The sequence below is a fragment of the Colossoma macropomum genome, unplaced genomic scaffold (genome assembly GCF_904425465.1).
Source record: "Colossoma macropomum unplaced genomic scaffold, Colossoma_macropomum, whole genome shotgun sequence".
NCBI lineage: Eukaryota > Metazoa > Chordata > Actinopteri > Characiformes > Serrasalmidae > Colossoma > Colossoma macropomum.
This window is the reverse complement of record NW_023494795.1, coordinates 41952453-41967080: the sequence shown is the minus strand read 5'-3', so window position 1 is coordinate 41967080 and position 14628 is coordinate 41952453.

Sequence of the window (14628 nt, the reverse complement as noted above, 5' to 3'; positions counted from 1 at the left end):
CCCAAAGTTTGAAAGTTAGCACGAAACACTAACTGTCACTACTGAAACCCATATTTTCTGCAGTTGACTTTTTTGTATTTTATAAAAATTATGATGATTTTATGTGTGTTCAACAGTACAAAGCTGTGTTTGGTAGTTATCTACAGGCTAACAATGTTGAGTTCTGTTAACGATGAGCTAAAATTGTCATTATCAAAACAGTCAATAGTGAAACATTTATCAAAACATAAAGTTTTGATAGTGTTATTGCAGAATTGTGCTACTGACTGGCACTGGAGCCTGAGACTTTGAAGGCGTGGCTATGCAGATAACCAAATGCAAAAGCTCATGGTAGCGTGCCCCCTCCAACAAAGGGACTTATTTATGTTGTTTAGTATTGTTTGTTGTTGTTTAAGTTGTGTATATGTGTTTACTGTGTTATTATGTGTCAGGTTGTGGGTTTAGTTGGGGGTTTTGTGTGTGGAGGGCATCACTTTTGTGGTGATGCTAATGGCTAGAGGTGACCTACCCCTTGAATTCAGTGCCCTGTAATAAAAAGCACTACTTGCAGCAGACTATGGCTACCCATGTGTTTCTTTATCTGCTGACGCTACACTGGTGTCAGAAGTGGGATAGCGTGTGTTTTGGTAGTGACAAAATGGAGTTTTCAATCATTGAGATCATGATTAATCAGTCAAAAGATCCATCCAAGTAATAGAGTAGTTTTAATGCCTCAGAGCAGGCTCCTCTGTAAAGTGTTGCCAACCTGCTCTCTCTCTTTTTAGAACACATTTTAAAAAAGCTAAAAATGCAGTTTGATTGCAGCGATTTGTGGATTTAAGGACAGAGAGTCAGTGTGAGGAATCTAAGGGTTCTGGAGACATTAAAGTTTAATCTGTAAACTCTGAGACAGATACAGCATCAGAGACACACCAGCCCCAATGAATATTTCATCTGAATGGAGTTTAGAGCTAAAAAAAAAAAAGCTAAAAGGAAAACAAAACATGATGCAGTTTAGGCAACTAGTTCAAAAATCTCTCATTTACAGGAAGAGCTTAACTGTACATGCTGAATATAAACCAGTAACTATCCAAATAGGATGATGTCACTATCATAACGAACTTCTGAAGTGGTTTGTCGTTCTCTAGCCAGTGAAAAGCCCATGTTGGAAGCTTGGGGTCTCAGCTGGTTCTCTGTGAGAAAACTGAAGTGATATCACGGCCCTTTAAGTTCTATGTATTAACCAGGTATGTATAATACAAATTCTGAAGTGCTAGATTATTATTTTGGGTAACATAATGCCAAACAGGTTCTAGATATTAACTGAGTAAATGTAAGGTACAAACTGCAAAGTACTGTGTAATTATTTGGGGTAAAATGGCAATAAGTACCAAGACTATTACACTGAAATTATAGGTTCTAGCTATTAAGCAGATAAAGGACATAGTAAAATATCTCGTAAATATTTGGACAAACTTAAACAGAAACGCACACTGAATTTCTAGTACTGCAAATTTTAGTGCTCAATATTTATTTATTTACTGAAAAAAAATATAATATACAAAATGTGCTGTAAGTTTTGCACATTTTATGTTTTAATTTTTCCCCAATATGTTAAACTCAGTAAATGAACAGTAATTTTGCATTAAAATGTGCAGAAGTGCAATTACAATAAAACCCATTTATGCTTTGAAATCATGGAAAATATATGTTTCTCTCAAAGCAAGAAAAATGAAGAAATAATAGATGTGTCTAAAATGATAAACAGAGCTATAGAACATCAAGTTCTAATAAAATGTGTTATAATAAAATTAATATCCTGAATGCATCATATCTGAAATATGGTGATCAAATCTCAGACAAATAACTTTTCAAAAAATTGTTTATACAGTTATTTCTAAACATTTTGTTGTTCCTAAAAAGCTTGAAATAATACATAAAACAGAGCCTATTGTAGTTCAGTCTATACAGTAGAGATGTGAACACGTCAAGTCAAGTCAAACTTTGTTTATACAGCGCTTTTTACAACAGACGTTGTCACAAAGCAGCTTTACAGAAAAATCCGGGTCCGAGCCCCCATGAGCGTCGCCAATGGCGACAGTGACAAGGAGAAACTCCCTAAGAGCAAAAGGAAGAAACCTTGAGAGGAACCAAGACTCAAAAGGGGAACCCATCCTCCTCTGGTCGACTCCGGACAGCAAACAGCACTAAGATTATTCAATCTAATTTCTAAAGCAAAGTTTTTGATTATATTAGCTGCTTTATGAAGTCGAGTGTTTCTTCTTGAAACAAGCAGTTCAGTCAGATCATTTACATTTTATATGTAAATACCAGGGGTGGGAATCTTTAAGCACCTCACGATTCGATTCGATTACGATTCAGAGGCTGCGATGTGATTATAAAACGATTATCGATGCATCTTTTTTCTCTATACATGATTTCTATCTTCCTACTGTCTGAGGACTTGGTAGTTTTAAAGCAAAGTATTTGTAATGATCCATAATGTAAATGCATTACGGATCATTACAAATACTTTGCTTTAATTATCTAAAATATCTTTTATTAATAAATCAAATGGAAGTGGCAAGTGAACTAGAAGGCTCTCATTCAGAGACGCTGCTGCCACTCATCTGCGATAAAATGCGCTGTTACCCTGAAATAAGATCCAGTGGTAACGAGTGTCCACGCAGCGCGTTACAGCCACCCTTTTGGTCTCGTTGTAGAGAGTGGGGTATTTTCGAGACTGGACACTGAATCTCGGCTCCAAAGTGTGCAGCACAGCGCGAAAGCCCTGGTTCTCAACGACTGAGGACAGACAGCAGACAGCAGGTCACACAGCCCCGAGGTCTGGCCTCGCCAGTAGCGAACGAAAAAACAGATTAAGACGAACATTTGGAGACTTATTCGCATTTATAAGCAGCGCGGTTGGTTAAATCTGCTGAGAGACTGTCTTTCTCTAAAAAGTTGCGAAAATGAACTCGCTTCTCTTTCGTATTTTCCCGTTCCACCTTAAATGGTGCAGCAGTTACATTCGGCGTCTAAGGCAGAATTTAAGGTGAAACGGGAAAATTAAAACGAGAAGCTGGCGAATGAGAAGCGACTTCAGCCTCGTAAAACAGCCGGACGCTGAGACATTTTACAAGAAACTCTTCTAGTTTTGAAGAAAGGTGTTCTGGCGGAGATGGGAGGAAAGCGGCTAAAGCTAAAGCTTAAAGCAGAGCGAAGTAAATCTGCGCTCTCGTTTATATTTTTAGCCCATACTAGGACATTAACACACACTGAAACATACTGGACATTAAATGTTGCGGCTCCCAAGGTGGTTTGACTTTGTTGAAAGGCAAAATGGCTCTTCTTATCATTTGTGTTGTGACTCCTGACCTAACCTGGCTTTAATGCAGAGGGAGCCGGTCGGATTTCTCGCTCATCCAGTAGTGTTTTTGTTATGTGCCGCCACAGACTGTCCGGGCGCTGCACTCACCCACTTCCAGTTCCGCCTTTTACGTTCCGTCAACATTACGTTATAAATTAAATATTTAGAAAATCGATTTTTGACGTTGAATGAATCGATTCAGAATCGTTCACGTCCGCATCGCGATGCATCTAAGAATCGAGTTTTTTCCCGCACCCCTAGTAAATACTGTTTATTTAATGATTGTAACATGTTGGGGAAAAAATAACATATAACCGTTTTAAAATAGAACCATTTTTTACACAGGCCACATTTTATGCTTTATTTTTTTCCCCAACATGTTAAATTCAGTAAATAAACAGTAATTGTGTATTAAAACGTAGCAGATAGCAATAACAATAGCAATAACAATAGCAGAACTCTTTTTGGTGCTATATCGAACCATATACAACACATTTTCCATCTATCTAAAGAACCATTTCACCATTTAAGCATGCCGTGGGTTCTGAGTGTCCATGGTTCTACATAGAACCATTGTCTTTACTAGGAACTCTTGAAGAACCATCTTTTTAAAAGTGTATACAAGCTGGCCACTTGTGCAGCGGACTCAAGCCCCACCGGGGGTCTGTCTGTGCGCATTCCTGCTAATTGGCATATTTGCCCTCATTGATTATTGGCAGTATTAACGTTATCGACTGATCGGTTCCTTTAAAAGCACTGGGTTCTGACTGTGTGCAGTGTTCAGCTCTGTTTGTTCTATATTCTGGTGGAATGTGAGCAGGTGGTTCTGGGATGACGTGCAGCAGTTGGAAATCCAGGTGTGTGTGTGTATGTGTGTCTGTGGCTCGTGTGAATCACTGTTCCCTTCCGCCAGTGCGCCACAGCAACCAGCGTCATCGTCGCCATGGAGACGCCGCATTCTTAATCCCGTTGTTCTAAAAGCGTGTTGCTCCGTATTGGCATTTCTCAGCAAGCGAGAACAGGTTACACTCACATTTCCACTCGTTAAGCGCATTAGAATTTAAAATGAAGACATGTTGCAGAAGCTATTTCAGCTCAGGAAAGGAGGCTGAACACATGTAGGTCTATGGCTGATACTCTATAACCATAACTCACGATGTACTGAGATCTGCCTGAATGAATATATCTGCATATTAACCCTCTGTTATCTGTATCTCTGTGATGATCCAGCTCAGAAATCCAGTTCAAACACTTCCTGAATCTGTAGAGTCGCCCTTTCCATTCCATCTTATCTCGAGATCATACGAGACTCACATCCGGAGTTATGAGCCTATGAAGAGGGGCTGAGATACACGTCATCTGCCTCTCACCGTGTGGAGCTGGTGGATTCGTGTGTCCGTCTACATTCTGTGTGAAACTGAGGTGAGAGTCCGAGTGGAGTCTCTGAGGTGTACATCCGAGGCGACTCTTGAGTCTCTGAGATTGAAGTCCGAGTTGAGTTTTGAGTCTCTGAGGTGTGAGTCTGAGTTGAGTCTCTGAGATGTAAGTCTGAGTCCGAGTTGAGTCTCTGAGATTTAAGTCTGAGTCTTGTCTTGAGTCTCTGAGGTGAGAGTCTGAGCCAAGTCTCGTGTCTCTGAGGTGCAAGTCTGAGTCAAGTCTTGAGTCTCTGAGATGAGAGTCCGAGTCGAGACTTGAGTGTCTGAGGTGAGTATCCGAGTCGAGTTTGAGTCTCTCAGGTGAGAGTCTGAGTTTAGTCTCTGAGGTGAGGATCTGAGTTGAGTCTCGATTCGCTGAAGTTCGAGTCCGAGTTGAGTCTGGAGTCTCTGACATGAGAGTCTGAGTCGAGACTTAAGTCTCTAAGGTGACTGTGTTGAGTCTCTGAGGTGAGAGTCTGAGTCGAGTCTCTGAGACTCGAGTCTCAGAGGTGAGAGTTTGACTCTGGAGTTTTCAGGTGAGAGTCTGAGTCTAGTCTCGAATCTCTGAGGTGTGAGTCTGAGTCTAGTCTCGAATCTCTGAGGTGTGAGTCTGAGTCTAGTCTCGAATCTCTGATGTGAAAGTCCAAGTCGAGTCTCAAATCTCTGAGGTTCGAGTCGAGTCTCTGAGGTTCGAGTCCGGAGTTATGAACCTATGAAGAGGAGCTGAGATACACGTCATCTGCCTCTCACCATGTGGAACTGGTGGATTCGTGTGTCCATCCTCATTCTGTGTGAAACTGACCAATGGACACTTAGGAAATCACTAAGGACTGACCATCACGCCGGAAACCCTTCATTCTTCATTCAGTCCACATCAGAGACTCATGTGAAATGGCGTGCAGAGAGTTTACAGCTGCTGAAGCTGCTGCAGCGGTTTTGGAAAGTAGTGATGAAGAAAACATTCTGTCTTCAATTTCTTCATGCATTGCACGACTTTTGTGATCCTGAGACTTTTTTAAACCCATTTCAAGCACCAAAACAATTCTTCCACATGAGTAAAGCTGTTTTTAGAAGCAATGCTAAGAATTTCTAAAACCAGATTTCACTTTTTCAGCTGTAGGGCTGAATCATCTCTGTTCACACTCTCCAGGTTAAAGGGCCTCATTACAGAGAGAGCTGAGATTGTTCTGGACATTATGATATATAATATTTGGGGATCATGTTGTATGTAAAAGCCTTTAAAGGTGCATTTATGATCATATGCAAAAACCCAGAGGGTTAAACTGACTTAAAAATGTTGTCATGTGGTTCCACACAACTGCATTAAGCAGATTTAAAGATACTTGATTGATGATGTAGTCAAAATTTAGAGCAGATCACACAAAAGTGATTTGAGTAACTTATAATTTGGATTCTAGTTTATTAGAATCAATTCTAATAAATTAAACAGATTGTTTTGATGTATCACTCCAACATTCAACTAACTCATGGTCATATCTACCATAGTGGTGACCTGACTGACTGCCCGCCCAGGGGCATCAAAATGTTGCTCCAAAAATACATACGTTTTAAATTATCTTAATGATCTACTGATTTAATGTTTTCGAACGTTCTGATTACTGTTAAACTGGTTCTATACAGAACAATGAACACAGGATGATGGAGGATGTGTTGTACACGGTTCTATATAACATCAAAAAGGGTTATTCTATTGTTATGTTGTAACAATAGAAGAACCGTTTTGGGTGCTGTATAGAACTCTTTTCAAAAAGGTTCTATGTAGAACGATCTACAGCACATTCTCTATCAGTCTGAAGAACCCTTTTATTATGAGTTCTTTGAGTGTTCATGGTTCTACATAGAACCTTTTTCTTTACTAAATATTCAAATTTATTCAAATTTATTTCAAAGATTCTAATTTTAGTCAAAATACAGTTTTATGCAAAAGTTTGTGCACCCCTGGTCCAACTCCATGTTGTTGAGTGTAAATAAGTGAACACACCCTCTACTGAGAACACACTTCTGCACATTTAATACACAACCACTGTTTATTGTAAATGTTAAATTTTAAAATTAAATTTCTGATTTGTTTTATTTTTAAATGTATAATTTAACTATCGTTTTAATTTTAATTTTAAAATTTAAAATGTGAAATATGTGCTAAAGTTACAGAAGGTTTTCTATTTTATTTTTTTTTATATTGTTTTAAATTTATATTTTATTTTCCCAGTGTATTAAACTCAGCCAATAAATAGAAACTATAGAAATAGGAGGTCTCTGTAGAGGACGTGGTCACTTATTCACACTTACAAACTCAATAAAACAACGATCTGATTGCACTACTTATTTCAAGAAGGAAGCTGGACAGTGCAGTCAGATCATTTCACAAAGCAAGTAAAATAATCAGAAATGTTAAATTAATTTAAAAATTTGGTTGAATAATCTTACAGTGGCATTCAAACTTTTTTGTCACATTAATTGTTTTTTTTTTCTTCTTCAGTAACTGTACAGTGTAGACTGAACTACTATAAACTCTGTTTATTTAATATTTCAAGGTTTTTGGAACAACAAAAAGTTACAAATGAATAAATGATAAATATGATACTGTATTTACAGTTATTTTCTGAAAAATTATCTGTGTGAGATTTGATCAGCATGTTTCAGATATATGGCATTCTAGATATGAATTTTGTTATAATTTAATTCCTGTTGTTCTACAGTTTTCTCTGTTATGCTCTGATCTTCTACCGCTCCTACAGCTCTGTGCACGTTTATTTATTTCTTCGTTTTTCTCGAGGATCGTGTTTATTTGTGCTGCAGACTCTTCCAGAATGTTAGAGCGTAATGAGCTCAGTGTTATGATTAGCAGTGGAGGGTGATGTAATGGTGTTAATCTGGACTTCTCACAGCACAGTTAGGCTGAAATGGGGGGCTTGTGTTTCTCAAAGTGTGATAGAGAGACGTGTTATCAAACATAAACACACATACGTGTGTGTGAAGACTTTTAAGTCCATATATGAACATACATATTTAGAGTTGTTTTGCTTTTGGATCTTCAACAGATTTTTTAAAATTCTTGTATAATTCAGTGTTTGAGATGTAAACAGAGTGATTCAGAGTGGTTTGGTGTGAAATGGTTCAGATCTCTTTATACTGGTGGTGATAGGAACCAGGGGTCGCCATGACTACAACACAAATATAGACATTTTATTTACTGTCCAAAACCACCAGTGAACCTACACGAGTCTTCTGAGTTTATATGGAATGTTGATGATGGAAAATAGTGGAAAATCTGAAATAGTAAGTTTTCTTTGGGGACTATTTTGCCTCACAACACCCTGCATATTATGTATCCCTCCACCATGAATGGATTTTAAGGTCAAAATCTTCTCAAAACTATCCTAAAACAGTGTCTCAGTCATCAGGCAGTGAATTCATAACCATTTCATGTAGTAACTTTCTGTGAGGGAGCTTTTAGAGGTGGACGTCTGGTTCCTATCACCACCACTGTGAACATTTCTGACTCAGGAGCATTTTTCATTAGGAGATTATTGAAGTTCTCTGTTTTCCTTACTTATTTAAAAGAATTATCAGGTTATTCTATATTGTAGTGGCAGATTGTTTCATGTCAGCATTATTTTTTGGAATTAGAAAAATATCTGCTACTAAAATATTGCAGTAAGATCATTTCTAATGTCTTAAAAACATATTTAGTTGCTTTTAGTGATTAAAAAGGGTTAAATCATCTTACAACATTTTAACAACAGATTCATAATGACAAATATCAGATATACTAGCATTCAAAAGTTTGGAACCAATGTTTTAAATAAAATAAAAACAATTTTATTTTCAGATAAACTTATAAATGATGAAAAATATGTTAGTCCTGTAAAACGTCACAGGTTTGAGACACATTAGTAAACAAATTAATATCCAGAATTGATCATATTTCAAAAGTGGAGTTCAAATGGCAAGGACGTTAATAGATTATTGTATATTACAGTTTATAATTTAATATTTTATTCACCTTTTAAATTTAATTTTTAATTTAATATTCTTTAAATATTGGATAAAATAATATATGTTAAAATACCTTATGCTGAACAGTTTGTAACATTAATATACTCTTAAAGATGGTTCTTCAAGGGTTCTTTAGTAAAGATAATGGTTCTATATAGAACCAAGAACACTCAAAGAACCATTTCCATGCTTAAAAGATTCTTTGCATGGTGAAATGGTTCTTCAGATTGATGGAGAACATGCTGTATATGGTTCTATGTGGAGCCTTTTTGAAAATGGCACCAAAAATGGCTGTGCTATTGTGTACAAGCTTGACATGTAATGATAGCAGAATGCTTTTGGTGCTGTATTAAACCATATACAGCACATTCTCCATCAATCTGAAGAACCAATTAAAAATTGCACAGTGCAAAGGACCATTTTAGCATGCAAACGATTCTGAATAGAGCTCATGGTTCTAAATAAAACCCGTTACTTTACTAAAGAACCTTTAAACTCTTGTTTTTAAGTATGTAATTATAATTCTACATAAAATAACAAAAATTATTAAAACTGTGAGGGATTCCAAATTTTAGCATATCGCTGCTGTTGGAACAAAACCTCATATCTCCAAAATGGTAACTTTACAGGAGAAGAAAAAAAACCCTTCATTTCTAATAGAAGTCAATGGAACCAGACGTTTTTCCAAGTAATTTTGGGTCGTTTCTTTTGGCCAATTCATCATGAAATTTACAGAGATTATATAAGACAACAGCTATTTTCAAATTATGTCATAAACTGAAAAACGACAAAAATTGATATATACGAGGTTTTGTTCCGACAGCAGCGAGATACTGTCTACAGTTAAGTTCATACAAAACAATAACTTTTTATCAAATTGAAATCGTAATGAAATGTCTCCTCTTCTATTTACAAACATGAATGTTTGGTTTCGAGCAGGGTGATGGACGGGTGTTGTGATGGAATGATAGTGGCTCTCTCGGCCGTGCACACTGGTCTGGAATTTAACCCTGTAGACCTGCAGCTGGAACACGTCCTGCAGGAGATGCAGAGAGATCTCCGGGTCCGGGTCAGTGTGGAAACTCTGAGTCTGACTGGAAAGAGCTGAGTTTCCATGGCTGCTGTTCAGCTGGAGCTTCAGACGCTTTCAGAGAGAAACGTCACAGCACTTCAACAGCTCAGACACACACACACACACACACACACACACACACACTCACATCTGCTGTGAAGACAACTGACAGCCTGCTGAGAAAAGATCTGATCAGTTCGTCCTGACAAGCCAACCAGAGAACGAAAACAAACTACGAGAGAGAGAAATCAGAGAGAAAGGATGGAGTAAATGTATAACAGCTGATGTACGTGAGACATTTTCACAAACCACAGCTCTGTATGCTACACGAATCCTGTATTATATCATACAGCCTTAACAGATAGAGGAGAAATAAAGAAAAGGGTTTTGTAGAAAATACAAAACACACACACCTGCTTTGCTCAAGCACTGTTTGAGTGACCGCACTGATAACTGTTTTAAACACAGTGGAGCTCTGTTGACCAGCACTGTGATTGCCAAATTTTACAGCTGTAACCTTCTAAAAATGTAGGATGGGGTTCACAACCACCCCTCCCTCTTGACTCACAGTAACCTTCCTCACATTTTTCCACACAGAGAAATAAACACATAATAATCCATATTATACTCTTATTACAGCTCAGTACTATCAACAGTAGTCTTATTCTGAACTATTCTGTACTCTGCACTATACTGTTATTACAGCTTAGTACTCCATACTACACTCTTATTACATGCTTAGTACTCCACACTACGCTCTTATTACATGCTTAGTACTCCATACTACACTCGTATTGCAGCTTAGTACTCCATATTACATTCTTATTACATGCTTAGTACTCCATACTACACTCTTGTTACATGCTTAGTACTCCATACTACACTCTTGTTACATGCTTAGTACTCCATATTACATTCTTATTACATGCTTAGTACTCCATGCTATACTCTTATTACAGCTTAGTACTCCGTGCTACACTCTTATTACATGCTTAGTATGCCATACTACACTTTTATTACATGCTTAGTACTCCATACTACACTCTTATTACATGCATAGTATGCCAACTACACTCTTATTACATGTTTAGTACTCCATACTGTACTCTTATTGCAGCTTAGTACTCCATATTACATTCTTACTACACACTTAGTACTCCATACTAAACTCTTATTACAGCTTAGTACTCCATACTACACTCTTATTACATGCTTAGTACTCCATGCTATACTCTTATTGCAGCTTAGTACTCCATGCTATACTCTTATTGCAGCTTAGTACTCCATATTACATTCTTATTACATGCTTAGTACTCCATACTACACTCTTATTACATGCTTAGTACTCCATGCTATACTCTTATTACAGCTTAGTGCGCCATACTACACTCTTATTACATGCTTAGTATGCCATACTACACTCTTATTACATGCTTAGTACTCCATACTATACACTAATTACAACTTAGTACTCCATACTACACTCTTATTACATGCTTAGTACTCCATGCTATACTCTTATTACAGCTTAGTGCTCCATACTACACTCTTATTACATGCTTAGTACTCCATGCTATACTCTTATTGCAGCTTAGTACTCCATATTACATTCTTATTACATGCTTAGTACTCCATACTACACTCTTATTACATGCTTAGTACTCCATGCTATATTTTAAGTTTTATTTTATTTTATTTTATGTTTTATATAAGAAATCCATAGCGCAGCAAACAGTTTGCTTTTTTTTTCCTTCCTCCAACACGTGTCCATCAGTTTTCATATCAGTCAGACTTTTGTAGTGAATGATATATTAAATAACATACAGGATGAATTCACTCATAATAAAAGTAACAGTAACAGATTCAGTGCAGAATGGAGGCGTTTTATGTCTTTTACTGAATCCTTTTGCAAACCTGCTGTTTTTGTTATATCTGAGTTAAATCTCAGTATAAGGACATAAAAGCAGTAAAGAGAAGTGAGTGATGGAGGAAAGGCTTCAGTCTTCCTCTCTCTCTCTCTCTCTCTCTCTCTTTCTCCTTTTATGTTCACATAGCGCTCATTCATCCCTCAGATGCTTAGAGCTTTGCTTTTACACTCGGCTTTCTAACTCTTAGCTCAAAATCATACATTCAGAATTCAATATTTGATGGCTTTTCACTTTGTAGCATACAAGCACAGATGTTGCTTAATACTGTAAATATAAAGAGCAAGGAAAAGGTTGAAAAAGACTTTGAATATCGTTTCAAACTTTCAGACTTACAACACATTTATAACTGTATATTGCACTCCTATTACACATTAAACACTATACACTAACTTCATCTTACATGCTTAATACTTCATACTGTGCTCTTATTACATGATTAGTACTCCATACCATACTTATTACACACTCTGTACTCTATACTTCACTCTTATTATACACATTGTTGGCTATAACACACTGTTATTACACACTTAAAACTCCACACTACACTCTTATTACATGGTTAATGATCCATAATATAGTTTTATTACATACATATACTGCATCCTAACTACATCCTCTTATTAAATGGTTGGTACTCCATGCTACACTCTTTCTAAATACTTAGTAATCTATGCTACACTCTTGTTACATGATTAGTAATTTTACTATACTCTTATTACATGGTTAGTATGCCATGCTACCCTCTTATTACACACATAGTACACCATGCTATGCTTGTATCACATGGTGCTCCATGTTACAGTCTTACTACATTGTTAGTACTCCATGCTACACTTATAACACATTTATTAATCCATACTACACTTTTTCCTCCATATTACACTCTTATTACATGGTCATCAATCTATACTACACTGTTATTACATGGCTAGTAAACCATAATCCACTCTCATTGTTTGGTTATTAATCCTTCCTACTGTCTTATATGGTTTGTACCCATTCTGTACTTTTATTATACAATTAGTAATTAATTAATCCATACTACACTGTTATTACATGGCTAGTAAACTATAATCCACTCTTATTACCTATTTAGTAATCCACATTGCTCACTCATTACATGATTAGTAATCCATAGTACACTCTTATTACATGGATATAACTTCATAATACACTGTCATTACACACTTAGTAGTTCTTACTAGACCCCTATTATGCATTAAGTGCTGAATATGACACTAGTAACACTTTTAGTACTTTTCATTCTGCACTCTTAGCAGTTCTCTGTATTACACTTTTATTACATGGTTATTAATCAATTCTACACTCTTATTGCATGGCTAGTAAACCACTATCCACTCTTATTCCTTGGTTATTAATCCTTGATATTGTCTTATTACATAGTTTGTACCCATTCTATACTTTTATAACACATTTCGTAATTCATAATACACTTTTATTACATCGTTAGTAATCCATAACACACTCTTATTACATGGTTAGTAATCCATAACACACTCTTATTACATGGTTAGTAATCCATAATAAACTCTTATTACATGGTTAGTAGTCCATAATACACTCTTATTACATGCATACAACGCCATAAGACACTGTTATTCCATTCTTAATAGTTGTTACTACACTCTTATTATGCATTAAGTGCTGTATATGACACTTTAGTTATACTTTAGTCTATTCATACTGTACTCTTAGTAGTTCTCCATATTACACTTTTATTATATGAATATTAATCCATTCTACACTTATTGCATGACTAGTAAACCACAATCCACTCATATTCTGTCGTTATTAATCTTTGGCACTGTCTTATTACATAGTTTGTTCCCATTCTATAGGTTTATAACACATTTAGTAATTCTTAATACACTCTTATTACATAGTTAGTAATCCATAATACACTCTTACTACATGGTTAGTAATCCATAATACAGTCTTATTACATGGATGCTTCATAATACATTATTACATGATTAGTAGTCCTTACTACTTTCTTATTATGCATTAAGTGCTGAATACAACACACTAGTTACACTTTTAGTACTTTTCATGCTACACTTACAGTAGACTCACAGTATTGTGTTATTTTTATTTCATTTTGATCATTTTTCTGTTTCGGTAACTGTTTTTTGTTCTAGGATTGTTCTTTCTTTTTTTTTTTTCTTTTTTGCTGCCCTGCTGACCTCATTGCTGCGCGAAAAATGTTTTGACTGTATCACATTTCAGAGTTGATAAATTAAAAACCGTCTCTATCTGTCTCCAAGGTAACGAGCGCGGGCGAAAAGCAGCTTTAGCCGTGAAAGGTTTCCAGTGGAAGTGACGATTTAAGCCTGCTGCCTCCGGTGCTCCTCACGTAGGCTAGCGGAGATACTGTATAATCCCCGATTGTTCGCTGCGCTGCCAGCTCTGTTTATTTAGCATGAATTCCTTAATCATGTGGAACATGCTGATGGCGTTATGAGTCAGCACGCTGCTTTCTGACATTCTTTAAAAATCATCCCAAAGCAAACACGCAGCGCTACTGAAACTGGGTCAGCGCTCTTTCCCTCAAAGTCCAGCTCATCCGGCTGTGTGATTCCACCACTTCACAGCTCATAGTTTCATGGACACAAACTGTCCATGGTCTGCTATCACACTCACTTCTGACCCCAATTTTGAGCAATATCACATAAAACCCGCCAACCATTCTGAACTAATTACAGGAGACACTGTGTTCAGTGTGAAATGGTCACTAAATCTGTTGCTGGACATCTGCCTTTCCACTCAAATCACTTCCAACACAGGTCTCATATGCTTATATATCATGGTGGAAACTAAACT